This window comes from Polypterus senegalus, chromosome 5 (assembly GCF_016835505.1).
Source record: "Polypterus senegalus isolate Bchr_013 chromosome 5, ASM1683550v1, whole genome shotgun sequence".
Classification (NCBI taxonomy): Eukaryota; Metazoa; Chordata; class Cladistia; order Polypteriformes; family Polypteridae; genus Polypterus; species Polypterus senegalus.
Window position 1 is genome coordinate 109,854,949 of NC_053158.1, and position 15,813 is coordinate 109,870,761.

At 40.5% G+C, this 15,813-nt stretch overlaps 1 protein-coding gene across 2 annotated transcripts in view; it reads right to left on the reverse strand.

The window, feature by feature from the left end:
• The window catches only part of smarcd3a (SWI/SNF related, matrix associated, actin dependent regulator of chromatin, subfamily d, member 3a), a 496,564-nt gene that overhangs the window by 103,846 nt on the left and 376,905 nt on the right, over positions 1-15,813 (reverse strand). The gene's annotated exons all lie outside the window — the stretch shown is intronic.

Consider the following 15,813-nt stretch of genomic DNA (forward strand, 5'->3'; position numbering starts at 1 on the left):
GATGCTGCAAGTTATTGCGAAGCTAGCCCACACGATGCCGTAGAGAAAAGTTGATTCTGAAAATAGAGCCTTTAAAAACCGATGGGAGGCTGAGTATATGTTTACTGACATTGCTGGTAAACCCGTGTGTCTCATTTGTGGAGCTAATGTGGCTGTAATTACAGAATTTAATCTAAGACGGCACTATGAGACAAAACATCAGGATAACCTGAAAGACCTGAATGCAATGCAGAAGATACAGAAAGCAGAAGAGTTAAAGAAGAATCTGACACTTCAGCAGACGTTTTTAATCACAAGCAGACGTGCAAAATCACAAACTGATTTCAAGTAAAGCTGCTTTTATGGGAGACACAAATGCACCAGTGCAACTTGCCCCACTTTCTCTGTTGCCAAGTAATGTTGAACCAAGTCGGCACAACGGTGTTCCCAAATACGCACTTTGCTGATAAACCGAGCGCACTGCACACTGAGTTCGCACGGCGCTTTGGTGACTTTGAAGAACAAAAAAAGAATTTTGAGTTGTTTCGCAACCCATTTGCTGTTGATGTGGAAACTGCACCAGTGCAGATTCAGATGGAGGTGATTGAGCTGCAGTGTAATGGCACACTGAAGGCAAAGTACGATACTGCAGGGCCCGCACAGTTTATTCACTCCATTCCCGCAGAAATGCTCCAGCTCCGATAAACATGCGGCTCGAACCTTGTGCATGTTTGGTAGCACATATCTGTGTGAGAAGCTCTTCTCAGTGACAGGAGTCGCCTCACTGATGAGCACCTGCAGTCCATCCTGAGAATCTCCACAACACAGAACCTCATACCAAACATAAACAAACTTGCTGCCAAAAAAAGATGCCAGGCGTCCAGCTCTGATAAAATGACATATGAGCAAAGACAACTGAATGATTTGATTTGATATTGCTGAAAAGAACAAATTTTATTTATATTTCCAGGTTTTGTTATGCAGCATGTTCATATTTGAATTTGTATAATTTTGACAGGATATATTTTTATGGAGAGCAAAATCTTTTGGGATATTTAAAATTTAAGCTTATTTTTTATATAAAATTACATAAGAGTAAAGAAATTTGAATGTTTGTTCTTTTAACGTTTGTATTTGTGTGTGTATGTATGTATGTGTGTATATATATATGTATGTGTGTATATGTAGATATGTATATATGTGTATATATGTGTGTGTGTGTATATATATGTGTATATGTATATATGTGTGTGTATATATATATATATATATATATATGACAGCAACACTCATCACTCACAACAGTGACAAAATCATGTTACATTGACAATCATGTTACTTTATTTTCTAAATGTTTCCTTTTCTTTTTCATTACTTCTTTAACACACTACTTCTCTCTACTAGCGTATTTTGCTAGTATATATATATATATATATATATATATATATATATATATATATACACACACACACACACATACATATATGTATATATATAAACTGCTCAAAAAAATTAAAGGAACACTTTGAAAACACATCAGATCTCAATGGGAAAAAGAAATCCTCCTGGATATCTATACTGATATAGACTGGGTAATGTGTTAGGAACGAAAGGATGCCACATCGTTTGATGGAAATGAAAATGATCAACCTACAGAGCCCTGAATTCAAAGACGCCCAAAAATCAGAGTGAAAAATTATGTGGCAGGCTAGTCCATTTTGCCAAAATTTAATTGCAGCAACTCAAAATTGTATGCAGCACTTTGTATGGCCCCTGTGTTCTTGTATAATGCCTGACAACATCGGTGCATGCTTCTAATGAGATGACAAATGGTGTTGTGTGGGATCTCCTCCCAGATCTGGACCAGGGCATCACTGAGCTCCTGGATAGTCTGAGGTGCAACCTGGTGGCATTGGATGGACCAAAACATAATGTCCCAGAGGTGTTCTATTGGATTTAGGTCAGGAAAGTGTGGTGGCCAGTCAATGGTATCAATTCCTTCATCCTCCAGGAACTGCCTGCATACTCTCACCACATGAGGCCAGGAATTGTCGTGCACCAGGAGCCACTGTACCAGCATAGGGTCTGACAATGGGTCCAAGGATTTCATCCTGATACCTAATGGCAGCCAAGGTGCTTTTGTCAAGCCTGTAGCGGTCTGTGTGACCCTCAATGGATATGCCTCCCCAGACAATCATTAACCCACCACCAAACTGCTCATGCTGAATGATGTTACAGGCAGCATAATGTTCTCCATGGCTTCTCCAGACCCTTTCACTTCTGTCATGTGCTCAGGGTGAACCTGCTCTCATCTGTAAAGCACAGGGCACCAGTGGTGCATCTGCCAATTCTGGTATTCTATGGCGAATGCCAATCGAGCTGCATGCTGCTGGGCAGTGAGCTCAGGGCCCATTAGAGGACATGGGGCCCTTGGGTCACCCTCATGAAGTTTTTCTGGTTGTTTGGTCAGAGACATTCACACCAGTGGCCTGCTGTAGGTCATTTTGTAGGGCTCTGGCAGTGCTCATCCTGTTCCTCCTTGCCCAAAGGAGCAGATACTGGTCCTGCTGATGGGTTATGCACCTTCTATGGCCCTCTCCAGCTCTCCTAGAGTAACTGCTTGTCTCCTAGAATCTCCTCCATGCCCTTGAGACTGTGCAGGGAGACACAGCAAACCTTCTGGCAATGACATGTATTGATGTGCCATCCTGGAGAAGTTGGACTACCTGTGCAACCTCTGTAGGGTCCAGGTATGCCTCATGCTACCAGTAGTGACACTGACTGTAGCCAAATGCAAAACTAGTGAAGAAACAGTCAGAAAAGATGAGGAGGGAAAATGTCAGTGGCCTCCACCTGTTAAACCATTCCTGTTGTGGGAGTCAGCTCATTGTTGCCCCTCTAGGGCATCTGTTGTTAATTTCATTAACACCACAGCAGCTGAAACTGATTAACAACCCCCTCTGCTACTTAACTGACCAGATTAATATCCCATAGGTTTCATTGACTTTATGCTATACTCTGATTAAAAGTGTTCCTTTAATTCTTTTGAGCAGTATATATATATATATATATATATATATATATATATATATATATATATATATATATATATATATATATATATATACAGTAATCCTCCTCGATCGGGGTTGCGTTCCAGACCCCCGCGATAGGTGAAAATCAGCAAGTAGAAACCATATGTTTGTGTGGTTATTTTTATATATTTTAAGCCCTTATAAACTCTCCCACCCTGTTAACATTATTAGAGCCCTCTAGACATGAAATAACACCCTTTAGTTTAACGTTTAAACTGTGCTCCATGACAAGACAGAGATGACAGTTCTTTCTCACAATTAAAAGAAAGCAAACATATCTTATCTTCAAAGGAGCGCCATCATAAAGGAGCACGTCAGGAGCAGAGAATGTCAGAGAGAGAGCTCGCAAAGAAAAGCAAACAATCAAAAAATCAATACATGCTTTTAAGTATACAGAAGCACCGCGATAAAGCGGCATTTTGTAGAGGAGCGTCCGTGTCCTCAGTGCAAACAGCCCCTCTGCTCACACCCTCCGTCAGGCAGAGAGCGAGAAAGATAGAGAGAAGCAAACAAGGACAGCGCGGGAAGCATATCTTATAGCATTGAGGAATTTTAGTTAATATGCAATACATGCTCTGATTGGGTAGCTTCTAAGTCATCCGCCAATAGCATCCCTTGTATGAAATCAACTGGGCAATCAAACTGAGGAAGCATGTAACCTAAATTAAAAGACCCATTGTCTGCAGAAAGCGGCGAACCAGCTTAAAAATCTGTGATATATATTTAGATGTGCTTACATTTAAAATCCGCGATAGAGTGAAACCGCGAAAGTCAAAGCGCGATATAGCGAGGGATTACTGTATATATACATATCTGTATCTGAGTGGTTTCGGGTAAACTACATTTTAAAGACGGTATAACACAACAGGTAAGTAATACTAACAGCAGCTAAAATGTATATGGATCATCTCTCGGTAGTAGATCCCTTTTGAAAGGCGTTACACGAAGGCTGTGGTATAGAAATTGCATTTTCTATGTGAACATCCAAATTTCTGCCTGTGGTAATGTGCCTTACCGGCATTACCAGCAATTAAAGAAAATTAGTTTTGTGTCCTCTGAAGTGTTAAGAGAGAAAGGCTTTGGATTGGGATCAAAGGAAAAAAGGTATAAAGAAAGGAAATTTGCCTTTTTGTTTTATATAGTGTAGAGAGACATTTTCACTGACGATATGAGCGCATTTTGGGGACCGTCGCGGTGGGTCTCGTGTAGACTGGAGAGACGGCCCTGCCATTAACCGGCCTGGATGGCACGGTCAGTCCTCCACTCCTATGCGTGTCTTCCGCGACCTCATAATTGTACATGTGCAAAAGAAAGTGCGAAGCGACTTAATATTAGTTTGGCGCTGGCTAGAAAAGGGATCCCGTGTTTGCAGTTGTCTAGGCTATAGCTCAGGGGAAGGAGGAAAAAATTAAAAGTGCTTACTTTCACTTAAGGCAGAAGCGCAGTCAGCGTCTCAAAGGCCAGCACAGCTACACACGCGCGCCGGCTGTTCGACTTTTATAGTATTTTTGCAGGGCAGGAGACGACACTTTTTGCAGACACGTTCACGTGATCAAAAGTCTCGGCACTCTTTGGAGGTCTTGTTTGTTCTCTGCGTACTGCGTTCACAGTCAGTTCACGTGAACCGCTCAGAGTACATGCATCGAAGGTTCTCAGCTGTGCTTGTTCTATCTCGTGCGATCTTGTGATGTCCACAGCTTTATTTAATGTTAGCTAAGACCTGGCACTTAAACGTTTCTCTCGCACTTTCGCTGAGTTTCTGCCAAACACTAGTCTATCCCTGACCATCTCATCTTCGTTTGCATAAGCACAGCCCTTCACCCGCGAATATTTAGTGGCAGCGTGTCAATTGGATTGCTGCTGACTGACGGCCTTATATGGGCAGGCACTCAATTACGTGGGAGGCGTGACGATGTGGGATGCAACTCTGCCTCACACAGCAACTGAGCTACAGGCTATTGCTGTATATATGTACATAAGTAGGTTCCAGTTATGACCGTTACGCGTAGAATTTCGAAATGAAACCTGCCTAACTTTAGTAAGTAAGCTGTAAGGAATGAGCCTGCCAAATTTCAGCCTTCTACCTACACGGGAAGTTGGAGAATTAGTGATGAGTGAGTCAGTCAGTGAGGGCTTTGCCTTTTATCAGTATAGATTTAACTTTAATCATTTTTAGACATTTGTGGTCATATAATTCAATTCAATTACCATTTATAAAATTTCATTTTATACTAAAAGAATATCAGACTGGTCTGTGGTTAAATTAAAAACCCACTGAGTAATGAAAAAGACTTCTAACTAGCTACAATACAATTAATTAAATGTTACAAATGACTTTTTCATCTATGAATGTTCTTAGACAATTCTGAAATCTAAAGCAGACCTTCTCAACCTCTGGTCTGCCCTTCTTGAACATGAGGCCCAGAACAAGCTCTTCTAAGTAACTCACATACTCCAGCAGCAGCATACTGATAAAAAAAACAGTATTAAATTAAAGATTGATAAAAATGCAGGTATATCAGACAATAACTTTGTATAATGTTAATGTTTACCTCCCCCGGGTGGAATTGAAGAGTTGCATGGTGTGGGGGAGGAACGATCTCCTCAGTCTGTCAGTGGAGCAGGACAGTGACAGCAGTCTGTCGCTGAAGCTGCTCCTCTGTCTGGAGATGATAGTGTTTAGTGGATTCTCCATGATTGAAAGGAGCCTGCTCAGCGCCCGTTATGTTTAACACTACATTATAAGTAGTCCTGCAATGCTTTTAATTGTGCTTCTAATAATAAGTCCTGCAATGCTTCTAATTGTGTGTGTGTGTTTTTTAAACACATCAGGACAGATAAACACAGAACAAAACACAATTAGGAGGTGATGTATGCAAAAGAAGAGGAGGGAGTATGCTATACGTTCAACAGTAAGTGAGCTGCACAGAAAATAAGTGTTAAGTGTTAAGCTGGCAGCTCAGTCCACTACTCCTCATATTTGCTGACAACTGGTACTGACAAACCTTTATTAAATAATTACACTGTCTCTCCAAGCTGCCAAATTAAGTCATGATTTCAGACATTCACAGACTTCCAGACAGTATCAGATAGCTCATTAATAATGATCTACTTATGAGTTGAAGTTGACTTAATTCACAATGAACTAAAGATAATGTTAAATTATTATATTTTATGAACACTATCCACTATGCATCAATTTTAAAGGAATACTCCACCAAAAAAAGGTTACTTGCCCCAAATACTTTGTAGTGGTGGCTGAGAAAAAAACCTTTAATCTCATGATTTCATGCAGAGAAACCACTACAAAGTTCATGGTGTAAGTAATATAAAAAATGTTTTTGGATGGAGTATTCCTTTAAGTGCTTTGAAACCCCCATTTTAAATGCTATGTTCAGTAAGGAATCCTCCCTGGCTATGTTTCAAACCCTTGTTTAATGTCTGTTTTGTTCAACTTTGATTCTTTTGTCTATGTTAATATTGCTATTTACTTTGTTTCTGTGCATTATGTGGCCTTTGTTATGTGCACTGTGTCTTGTTCCCCAGGGGCTGGGACCACCTGCTTATCACCACCTGAGAATACCTTCAGGTCCAGAAAGATGTAGGTTTCCATGGTTCCCAGTGCTTCATTTGAATGTGTTTCGGAGCTGGTGAGTGCATATTATTTATTGGATTTGTGACCTTCTGCTGTTATTTGGATTCTTGTATTGGTACTTTGTTTGAATCAGGTTGCCGTTTTGCTTCAGGCAATTTCCTTTTGTCTTTTGTCTTCTACAAACCTTTCTTTTTTTATTGAACATTTTTGTAGATTACGTCTTTTTATTTTATTAAGATCCCGTGTTTTCCCTTTTATGTAGCCAGGGTTGGCAGTATATCCACTCTAATTTGCATTTTTGTGACTCTTTAGTCCCAACAATAAGCTGTCTAGTCTTTGGTTTCATTTGTCTTCAAAACAAACCTTACTTCACCCCCAGCTCATACTGCCATGAACTTGGAGTTTCAAAGCAAACAAGTTCCAATTATTTCCAAAGCATATACTCCCAAACACTTCCAATAATGCCCACTACAGGGGGATAAAACCATCAAATGCATGCTAGTAATAAGGGCAAGCACCAAATTTTCATAAAATAAAAAGGTTTTTCACAAAAAGATCTGTAAATACAGGAAACTCTGTAGAGCACAGAAGATAAAAATGAGTTGCCAGCAAGGGCAACCTAAGGCAGACACGTCAAAATATGAAATCCCAAGCATAATAGAAATACAGAGAAAAATAGACAAAAATCCAAGGAATCCCAAAAAGCACAGAACTGAAATAGAAAACACTCATCAAACCTCTAAGCAAATTCAAACTGAACTATCATGAACTGTGGAAGACCCTCCAGATTTGTAGAATAGAGGGCAGCACCCAAATGACTGGCAAATGGCCCTGTCTCTTGGGGGACTGTGACAGTGCAGATGTGATCCATGCTCCTGCTTCTGTCGGAAAGTCTCTTGAACCTGCCACCATCAACAGTCATAACCTAGAAGAACTGGGCAAATAAGGACACACTCTTACAAGCAAGGGATAGGTTAAAAAGTGTTTCTATGCTTTTATTAAAATTAATCAAATCAAAAAACAAACGGAGTTCAACTCAAATAGTGCAGTGCAAGTTCAAATAAATAATCCATACAAAACAAGGCGAATGTGGAGGCGATGGATAAAAAAAACCCCTAACTGTTACAAGTACTATAAATTTACACTGGCTGTTACAGACACAAATCAAATGTATGTTTTTATTGTATAATATTAACAATAAGAGCAGCTCACTACTCAAAATGGTAAATTTCCTGGAGAACCGGTTTCAAACTCACGACCTCTGGATTATAAGTCAGCAGATCTTACCACTACACCACAGAAGCTGTCGTATTGTGCTTGCACCTTTTGTGAAAGTGTTTATTTGATATTTGGCCATCAGCCTTCATACATTATACAGTTCATGTCTACATTTTTTTATTTATTACCAAAACATGAAAAACATTTCTGTTTTAATGATGTGTTTACATAGTGTTGTAGACACAAAACACACATCAAATTATTTCCCCTTACAATTCTGGGTAGCTCACTCCCAGATAATCAATCAAGGCAGGAACTGGGAGAACTTCTTTCCCGTTTTGAGGTGGTGGGGGGATGGTATAGCAAGCTGCTTGGGCTTATCTATAAATTTAGAAGACAAAAGATGCTGATGGAAAGGTGCGAAGGGATTTAAGGTGGGCTGGATTTACGAGTTTCTTCGTAGGCTCTGGTAATTCTAGTGTTAAAGCCATCGTCTGCTCAGCTTACCCCGTACAGGATCTGGCAACTGAGGAGAAACCCAACCAGCAGGTGCAGTTAACCTTAAACTTTTGGCTCGGGTCCCCATTGCCAAGCTTCAGGCAACCCTGGGCACTGCATGGAGCCGTATACATCTCTTTCTGCCAGTCCCTAGGTGTCTGTAGAAACATTGCATATTGGGCCACTCCTACTCCCCAGCAATCACTCAGTAAGAGCGTCCCTTCCTCAGCTTCAGGTTCATACAGTCCTAAGGCTCACTCCCAACCACTTGCCTCTGTTCCGTTTGGACTCTCTCTCTCTCATCTCTCTTTCCGTCTTTTATGCTCTCTCTTTATAACCTACACTAGCAAAATACCCGCGCTTCGCAGCAGAGAAGTAGTGTTAAAGAAGTTATGAAAAATAAAAGGAAACATTTTAAAAATAATGTAACATGATTGTCAATGTAATTGTTTTGTCACTGTTATGAGTGTTGCTGTCATATATCCCCTATATCCCCGTATATATAGCAAAATACCATGCCAATAATTATTTGTTAAGGATCTTTTTGTAAACCACATTGTCAGTTCGGCCCTCCGGTTGTAATATGACCAAGCTGTGCGTTGAGCTTATTCTTGAGCATGCAACTTACAGTTGGCCATGTGAACAGTAATCTTGTCTCAAATCTGACAGCTTGGATTGCTGCTGTCATAATCGGATTGAGTTTCATGGTTTGTTTCAATTACGACAGTATTTGCAGGATTTGTTGTGTTGAAGTGACATTCGGCATCTGTCAAGCGTTGTAAGCACACAACCGGTTTCATCGATAAAATCTCATCCAGCTTTTGGGAGTTTAAACATTCATAAACATCAAAGTGTCCACTACTGAAATCGTCTCCTGTCAATCTAAGATGTTTAAGAGGCTTTGGCGGTTGTCGAAAGGTGTAAAATATTTGGCTATTTCGGTACACTTGAAAGCGACAACCGAACAATTCAGCGGCAGCCATCAACTCACATGCAGAACCATAGGTGAAGGGCTTAAGCATTTCACTCTTATAGTGCTCCTGTGTAGTATAATTATCTCCTGCACCGTCATCAGTCCACACCTTGAACCTGTCCCAGTCATTCAATACATAAGACACAATGTTCCTCCGGATATCAAGAGCAAGCCTGATATGGCCGTGCAATATATAACAAAGAAAATGGAAAAGGTTGGTGCCATCTTCGGGCATGTAAACCACTCGGTAAGTGACAGTTCTTTGATCAATAGTGATCACCTCGATAGACATGGTAATGGGGGTTGGAATGATAAAGGAAATGGGTACCTGAGAAATGTAAAGTAAGTCTAAAATACCTATACAATAACTATAATTGTAATAAACAAACAATAAAACAGCGGAGAAGCCGTGGATTAAACAAAAAGGCTGTAGTTATCAGTAGGGAGACGTGAATCCCCTGGCGAAGCAAAGAAGGGAATGTAGAGACCGGATTGACGGACGGTCTTATATAGGCAGGCATCCAACAATGTGGGAGGCGTTGGGATGGTGGACCCAACGTCACCTCACACAGTGACCGAGCTGCAGGCTATGGACGTATATATGTACGTAAGTAGGATTCAGTTAGTGTTGGGAACCCGCATACCAAATTTCTTAAAGATGGGCCCATAAGTAACAAAGACTGTTGAAAAGTTCAATATATGCCAACAGTGGCATCATACCACTGAAATAAGTATGTACATTGGTTTCGGTTAGTGCAGCGAAGCCTCCTACCAAATTTCGAGAAGATTGGGCCATAAATAAGAAAGTTCAACATGGCGGACGATGTTGACCGTTATGACCATTACGTGTAGAATTTAAAAATGAAACCTGCTTAACTTTTGTAAGTAAGCTGTAAGGAATGAGCCTGCCAAATTTCAGCCTTCTACCTACACGGGGAGTTGGAGAATTAGTGACGTTGGAAAGTTCAATATGGCGGCTGACAGTGGCATCATACCACCAAAATAAGTATGCATACATTGGTTTCGGTTAGCTCAGGGAAGCCACCTACCAAATTTCATGAAGATGGGGCCGTAAATAAGAAAGTTCAACATGGCGGACGTTGTTGACTGTTAAGACTATTACGTGTAGAATTTCGAAATGAAACCTGCTAACCTTTTGTAAGTAAGTTGTAAGGAATGAGCCTGCCAAATTTCAGCCTTCTACCTACACGGGAAGTTGGAGAATTAGTGACGTTGGAAAGTTCAATATGGCGGCCGACAGTGGTATCATACCAACGAAATAAGTACGTACATCGGTTTCCATTAAAAGTTCAATATGGCGGCCGACAGTGGCATCATACCACCGAAATAAGTACCAAATTTCAGCCTTCTACCTACACGGGAAGTTGGAGAATTAGTGATGTCGGAAAGTTCAATATGGCGGCTGACAGTGGCGTCATACCACCAAAATAAGTATGTACATTGGTTTCGGTTAGCGCAGGGAAGCCGCCTACCAAATTTCGTGAGGATGGGGCCATGAATAAGAAAGTTCAATATGGCGGACGTTGTTGACCGTTATGCGTAGAATTTCGAAATGAAACTTAACTTTTGTAAGTAAGCTGTAAGGAATGGGCCTCCCAAATTTCAGCCTTCAACCTACACGGGAAGTTGGAGAATTAGTGACGTTTGGAAAATTCAATATGGCGACCGACAGTGGCGTCATACCACCGAAATAAGTACATACATCGGTTTTGGTTAGTGCAGGGAAGCCACCTACCAAATTTCGTGAAGATGGGGTCAGCCTTCTACCTACACGGGAAGTTGGAAAATTGGTGACGTTGAAAAGTTCAATATGGCGGCCGACAGTGGCGTCATACCATCGAAATAAGTAAGTACATCTGTTTCGGTTAGCGCAGGGAAGCCGCCTACCAAATTTCGTGAAGATGTGGCCATAAATAAGAAAGTTCAACATGGCGGACGTTGTCGACCATTATGACCGTTACGTGTAGAATTTCGAAATGAAACCTGCTAAACTTTTGTAAGTAAGCTGTAAGGAATAAGCCTGCCAAATTTCAGCTTTCTACCTACATGGGAAGTTGGAGTATTAGTGATGAGTCTGTGAGTGAGTGAGTGAGTGAGTGAGTCAGTCAGTGAGGGCTTTGCCTTTTATTAGTATAGATTACTTGCTCTCTCTTCTTTCTTTTTCTCCATTATTGATCATTTTGTTCACCTTCTTATCCCAAGAAGGCTCCTTTTATCTGTCTGTGTAATTGGGTGCAGGTGCAACATGTCACTCCCTCTGAGCATTGAGGCACTGGACTGATCCACTGGCCTCTGCACGTGTATGTAGCACAATTGGCCAAGCACCTCAATCAAATAATGGAGTGGAGTGAGCTTGCACACACCCACACCTGATTACAGCCCTGGTCCTTATTGTTTATTTAAAACTTGCATGACGCTAGGGACTATTCATCACAGGGAACATCCACAAAACACATACCACAAAACACATACAACATAACACAGGTGGCTTACGTATTTAAACAAAATCAAAAACAAATAAAAAGTGAACATAATCAACCAAAGTATTATCAACATAAATAAAGTAATCAAAAACAAACATAAAACATGAATTTGAGCTTTAGTTTTAAGGGGGGGGAACCTGGGCTAAGACATGACACAAACAGATTTCCAATATGAAAAAATGAAAGACATTTTTTACTGAAATTGAGCTTAGAACTTAATCATTTGCTTCATTTAGGCCTTGCCTTATCATTTAATCTTTTTCTATGAATTGTGCACTGCAGGCTGAAGAGACATACTTGACTTGTAACTGATACTACATCCTGTGAAGTTCTATTGTTAGATGCTATAGTAAAGGAATTATGAAGTAACTATATTATTCCTTCAAAGATCACCTAAGACTATATTAAACATTCTCTGTTGAGTAAAGTAAACTTCTATATTTATGAGCTAACATTATCACTTGCAGTTTTAACACTCAAAATGTAATTCTCTGCTATTGTGAACTGGTAGAAGAAAGGTGACTAGTACCCATATTTATCAAGTATCTCAGAATTACTTCCAGGAATTGGATTATAAGTCTGCAGCATAATTAAGATATGTCAACTGGAGCTGAAAGCATTTTTAAGAAATGAATTTGAGATATCAAAAAAATAATTTTTCTTTATATCTCAAAATGTAATTCAATATAAAGATGTACGAAATACATTAAAAAAACTGATTACATTTCCAGACAATACTGAGATATCTGAAATTAATTCTGAGATATATGAAATGCATTTCCATATATCTAAAAATAACTTCCTGCACAGTTCAGTCAATAAATACCTTTAAAGATATCTGCTTAAAATGACAGGAACTCCCATTGAAAAGATAGAAAATATTTCAGGAAATAATTATGATATATCTTGAAATGAATCCCTGGTCAGCCACTTTTGTATAATATCTATGATTAAAGAGTAATTTTTGATGATCACAGTATTATTTGTAGTTGCTGAATCATAGTTTTGCCAAATCACCCAATGCATTTCGAGCTGGTCTGTTTGTCAAGGCTTCTAAACGAGACTGTTTAGTTCATATATTTACGGTGGATAGCACTTATAGAGAAAACAGTTTACATATCTTCTTCTTTTGGCTGCTCCCGTTAGGGGTTACCACAGCAGATCATCTTCTTCCATATCTTTCTGTCCTCTGCATCGTGTTCTGTTACACCCATCACCTGCATGTCCTCTGTCACCACATCCATAAGCCTTCTCTTAGGCCTTCCTCTTTTTCTCTTCCCTGGCAGCTCTATCCTTAGCATCCTTCTCCCAATATGCTCAGCATCTCTCCTCTGCACATGTCCAAACCAAAGCAATCTCGCCTCTCTAACTTTGTCTCCCATCCGTCCAACCTGAGACGACCCTCTAATGTACTCATTTCTAATCCTATCTATCCTTGTCACACCCAAAGCAAATATTAGCATCTTTAACTCTGCTACCTTTAGCTCTGTCTCCTGCTTTCTGGTCAGTGCCATCGTCTCCAACCCATATAATATAGCTGGTCTCACTACCGTCCTTTAGACCTTCCCTTTCACTCTTTCTGATACCCGTCTGTCACAGATTACTCCTGACACTCTTCTCTACCCATTCCACCCTGCCCGCACTCTCTTTTTCACCTCTCTTCCATAATCCCCATTACTCTGTACTGTTGATCCCAAGTATTTAAACTCATCTACCTTTGCCAACTCTACTCCTTGCATCCTCACCATTCCACTGACCTCCCTCTCATTTACACACATGTATTCTGTCTTGTGTTTCTTTGTGCCATTCCCAAGCCCGGATAAATGGGGAGGGTTACGTCAGGAAGGGCATCCAGTGTAAAACTTTGCCAGATCAGCATGCAGACAACAATACAGATTTCCATACCGGATTGGTCGAGGACCAGGTTAACAACAACTGCCACCAATACTGTTAGTCAATAGGGAGTTGGCAGAAACTGGACCACTGTTGGCTGGAGATGGAGGAGAAGTGAGTGGAGTTAGGCCATGTTGATTGGAGGTGAATTCAAGTTGTTCTGACATGGTTTGAATGTAAAGGGGTGTTTAGGAGAGATGGCAGTGGTGTTTTTAACCAGATTGTTTAGTGCAGTCTTGGAAGTGAGAGGATGCTTGAGGAGTGGAGTAGTGTACTGTTACCGATTAATGAGAATAAGTGGGATATGCAGGACTGTAGTAACTACAGGGGGATAAAATTGATGAGCCACAGCATGAAGTTATGGGAAGGAGTAGAGGAAGCTAGGTTAAGACGTGAGGTGATGATTAGGGAGCAGCAGTATGGTTTCATGCCAGGAAAGAGCACCACAGATGGCATGTTTGCTCTGTGGGTGTTGATGGAGAAGTATAAAGAAGGCCAGAAGGAGTTGCATTGGGTCTTTGTGGACTTAGAAAAAGAATATGACATGGTGCCTTGAGAGGAGTTATGGTATTGTATGAGGAAGTTGGGAGTGGCAGAGAAGTACGTAAAGGATATGTACGAGGGAAGTGTGACAATGGTGAGGTCTGCGGTAGGAGTGACGGATGCATTCAACGTGGAGGTGGGAGTACATCAGGGATCATCATGCCCTTTCTTATTTGCAATGGTGATGGACAGGTTGACAGACAAGATTAGACAGGAGTCACCATGGACTATGATGTTTGCTGATGACATTGTGATCTACAGCAAGAGTGGGGAGCAGGTTGAGGAGACCCTGGAGAGATGGAGATATGCTTTAGAGAGGAGAGGAATGAAGGTCAGTAGGAACAAGACAGAGAACTTGTTTGTAAAAGAGAGGGCCATCAGTGGAATGGTGAGAATGCGGGGAGAAGAGTTGGTGAAGGTGAATGAATTTAAATGATTGGGATCAACTGTACAGAGTAATGAGGATTGCAGAAGAGAGGTGAAAAAGAGAGTGCAGGCAGGGTGGAATGGGTGGAGAAGAGTGTCAGGAGTAATTTGTGACAGACGGGTATCAGCAAGAGTGAAAGGGAAGGTCTACAGGATGGCAGAGACAGTGGCTACAGAACAGTAATGAGACCAGCTATGTTATGCGGGTTGGAGACGATGACATTGACCAAAAAACAGGAGACAGAGCTGGAGGTGGCAGAGTTAAAGATGTTAAGATTTGCATAGGGTGTGACAAGGACTGACAGAATTAGAAATTAGTACATTAAAAGGTCAGATCATGGTGGGTATATTGGGAAAAGGACACTAAGAATAGAGCTGCCAAGCAAGAGGAATAGAGGAAGGCTTAAGAGAAGGTTTATGGATGTGTTGAAAAAAAGACATGCAGGTGATGGGTGTAACAGAGCAAGATGCAGAGGACAGGAAAATATGGAAAAAGGTGATCCACTGTGGCAACCCCTAATGGGAGCAGCCGAAAGAAGAAGATCTTGTGGGTTTGTTTGTTTGTAAATCATGCAAAATTGGCTTAATTGAATTTCACAAAATGTAACATATTTTAAGATGAAATCTGATCTTTAAAACTTCTAGCACTTTTAAAATCTATGGCTTATACCACATAGTACAGTTGTAACATCAAGGGTATTTTCTAAGAGTATTGGTAATTTATAATGTACTTCAAGTTTTCTTGATTACAGAGTTTCCAAAGCTTCATGTCACTGGCCAGGGTCCTCCTGATAGAAGTTTCTCTGTGAGGATGCAGAAGGCTGACAATTTCTAAATTTGCAGGACATGTGGAAAAGACTGTTTTTGTTTTTATTTGGCTGATATAGTGTAGAGTGTGTGGTAAATAGGATGAACGGATGTACTTATTTTGAAAAGGTATTGCAGGGGAAGCCTGTATTTTTGCCTTCGATGATGAATGGAAAACTGAATTTGAAAAGGAACACTTTATCACTTGTGTTACCTCACTATTTATTGTTTACCGGATATAAAAGTGCACTTTGGACTGTATTTTGAAGTTTGAAATTGACT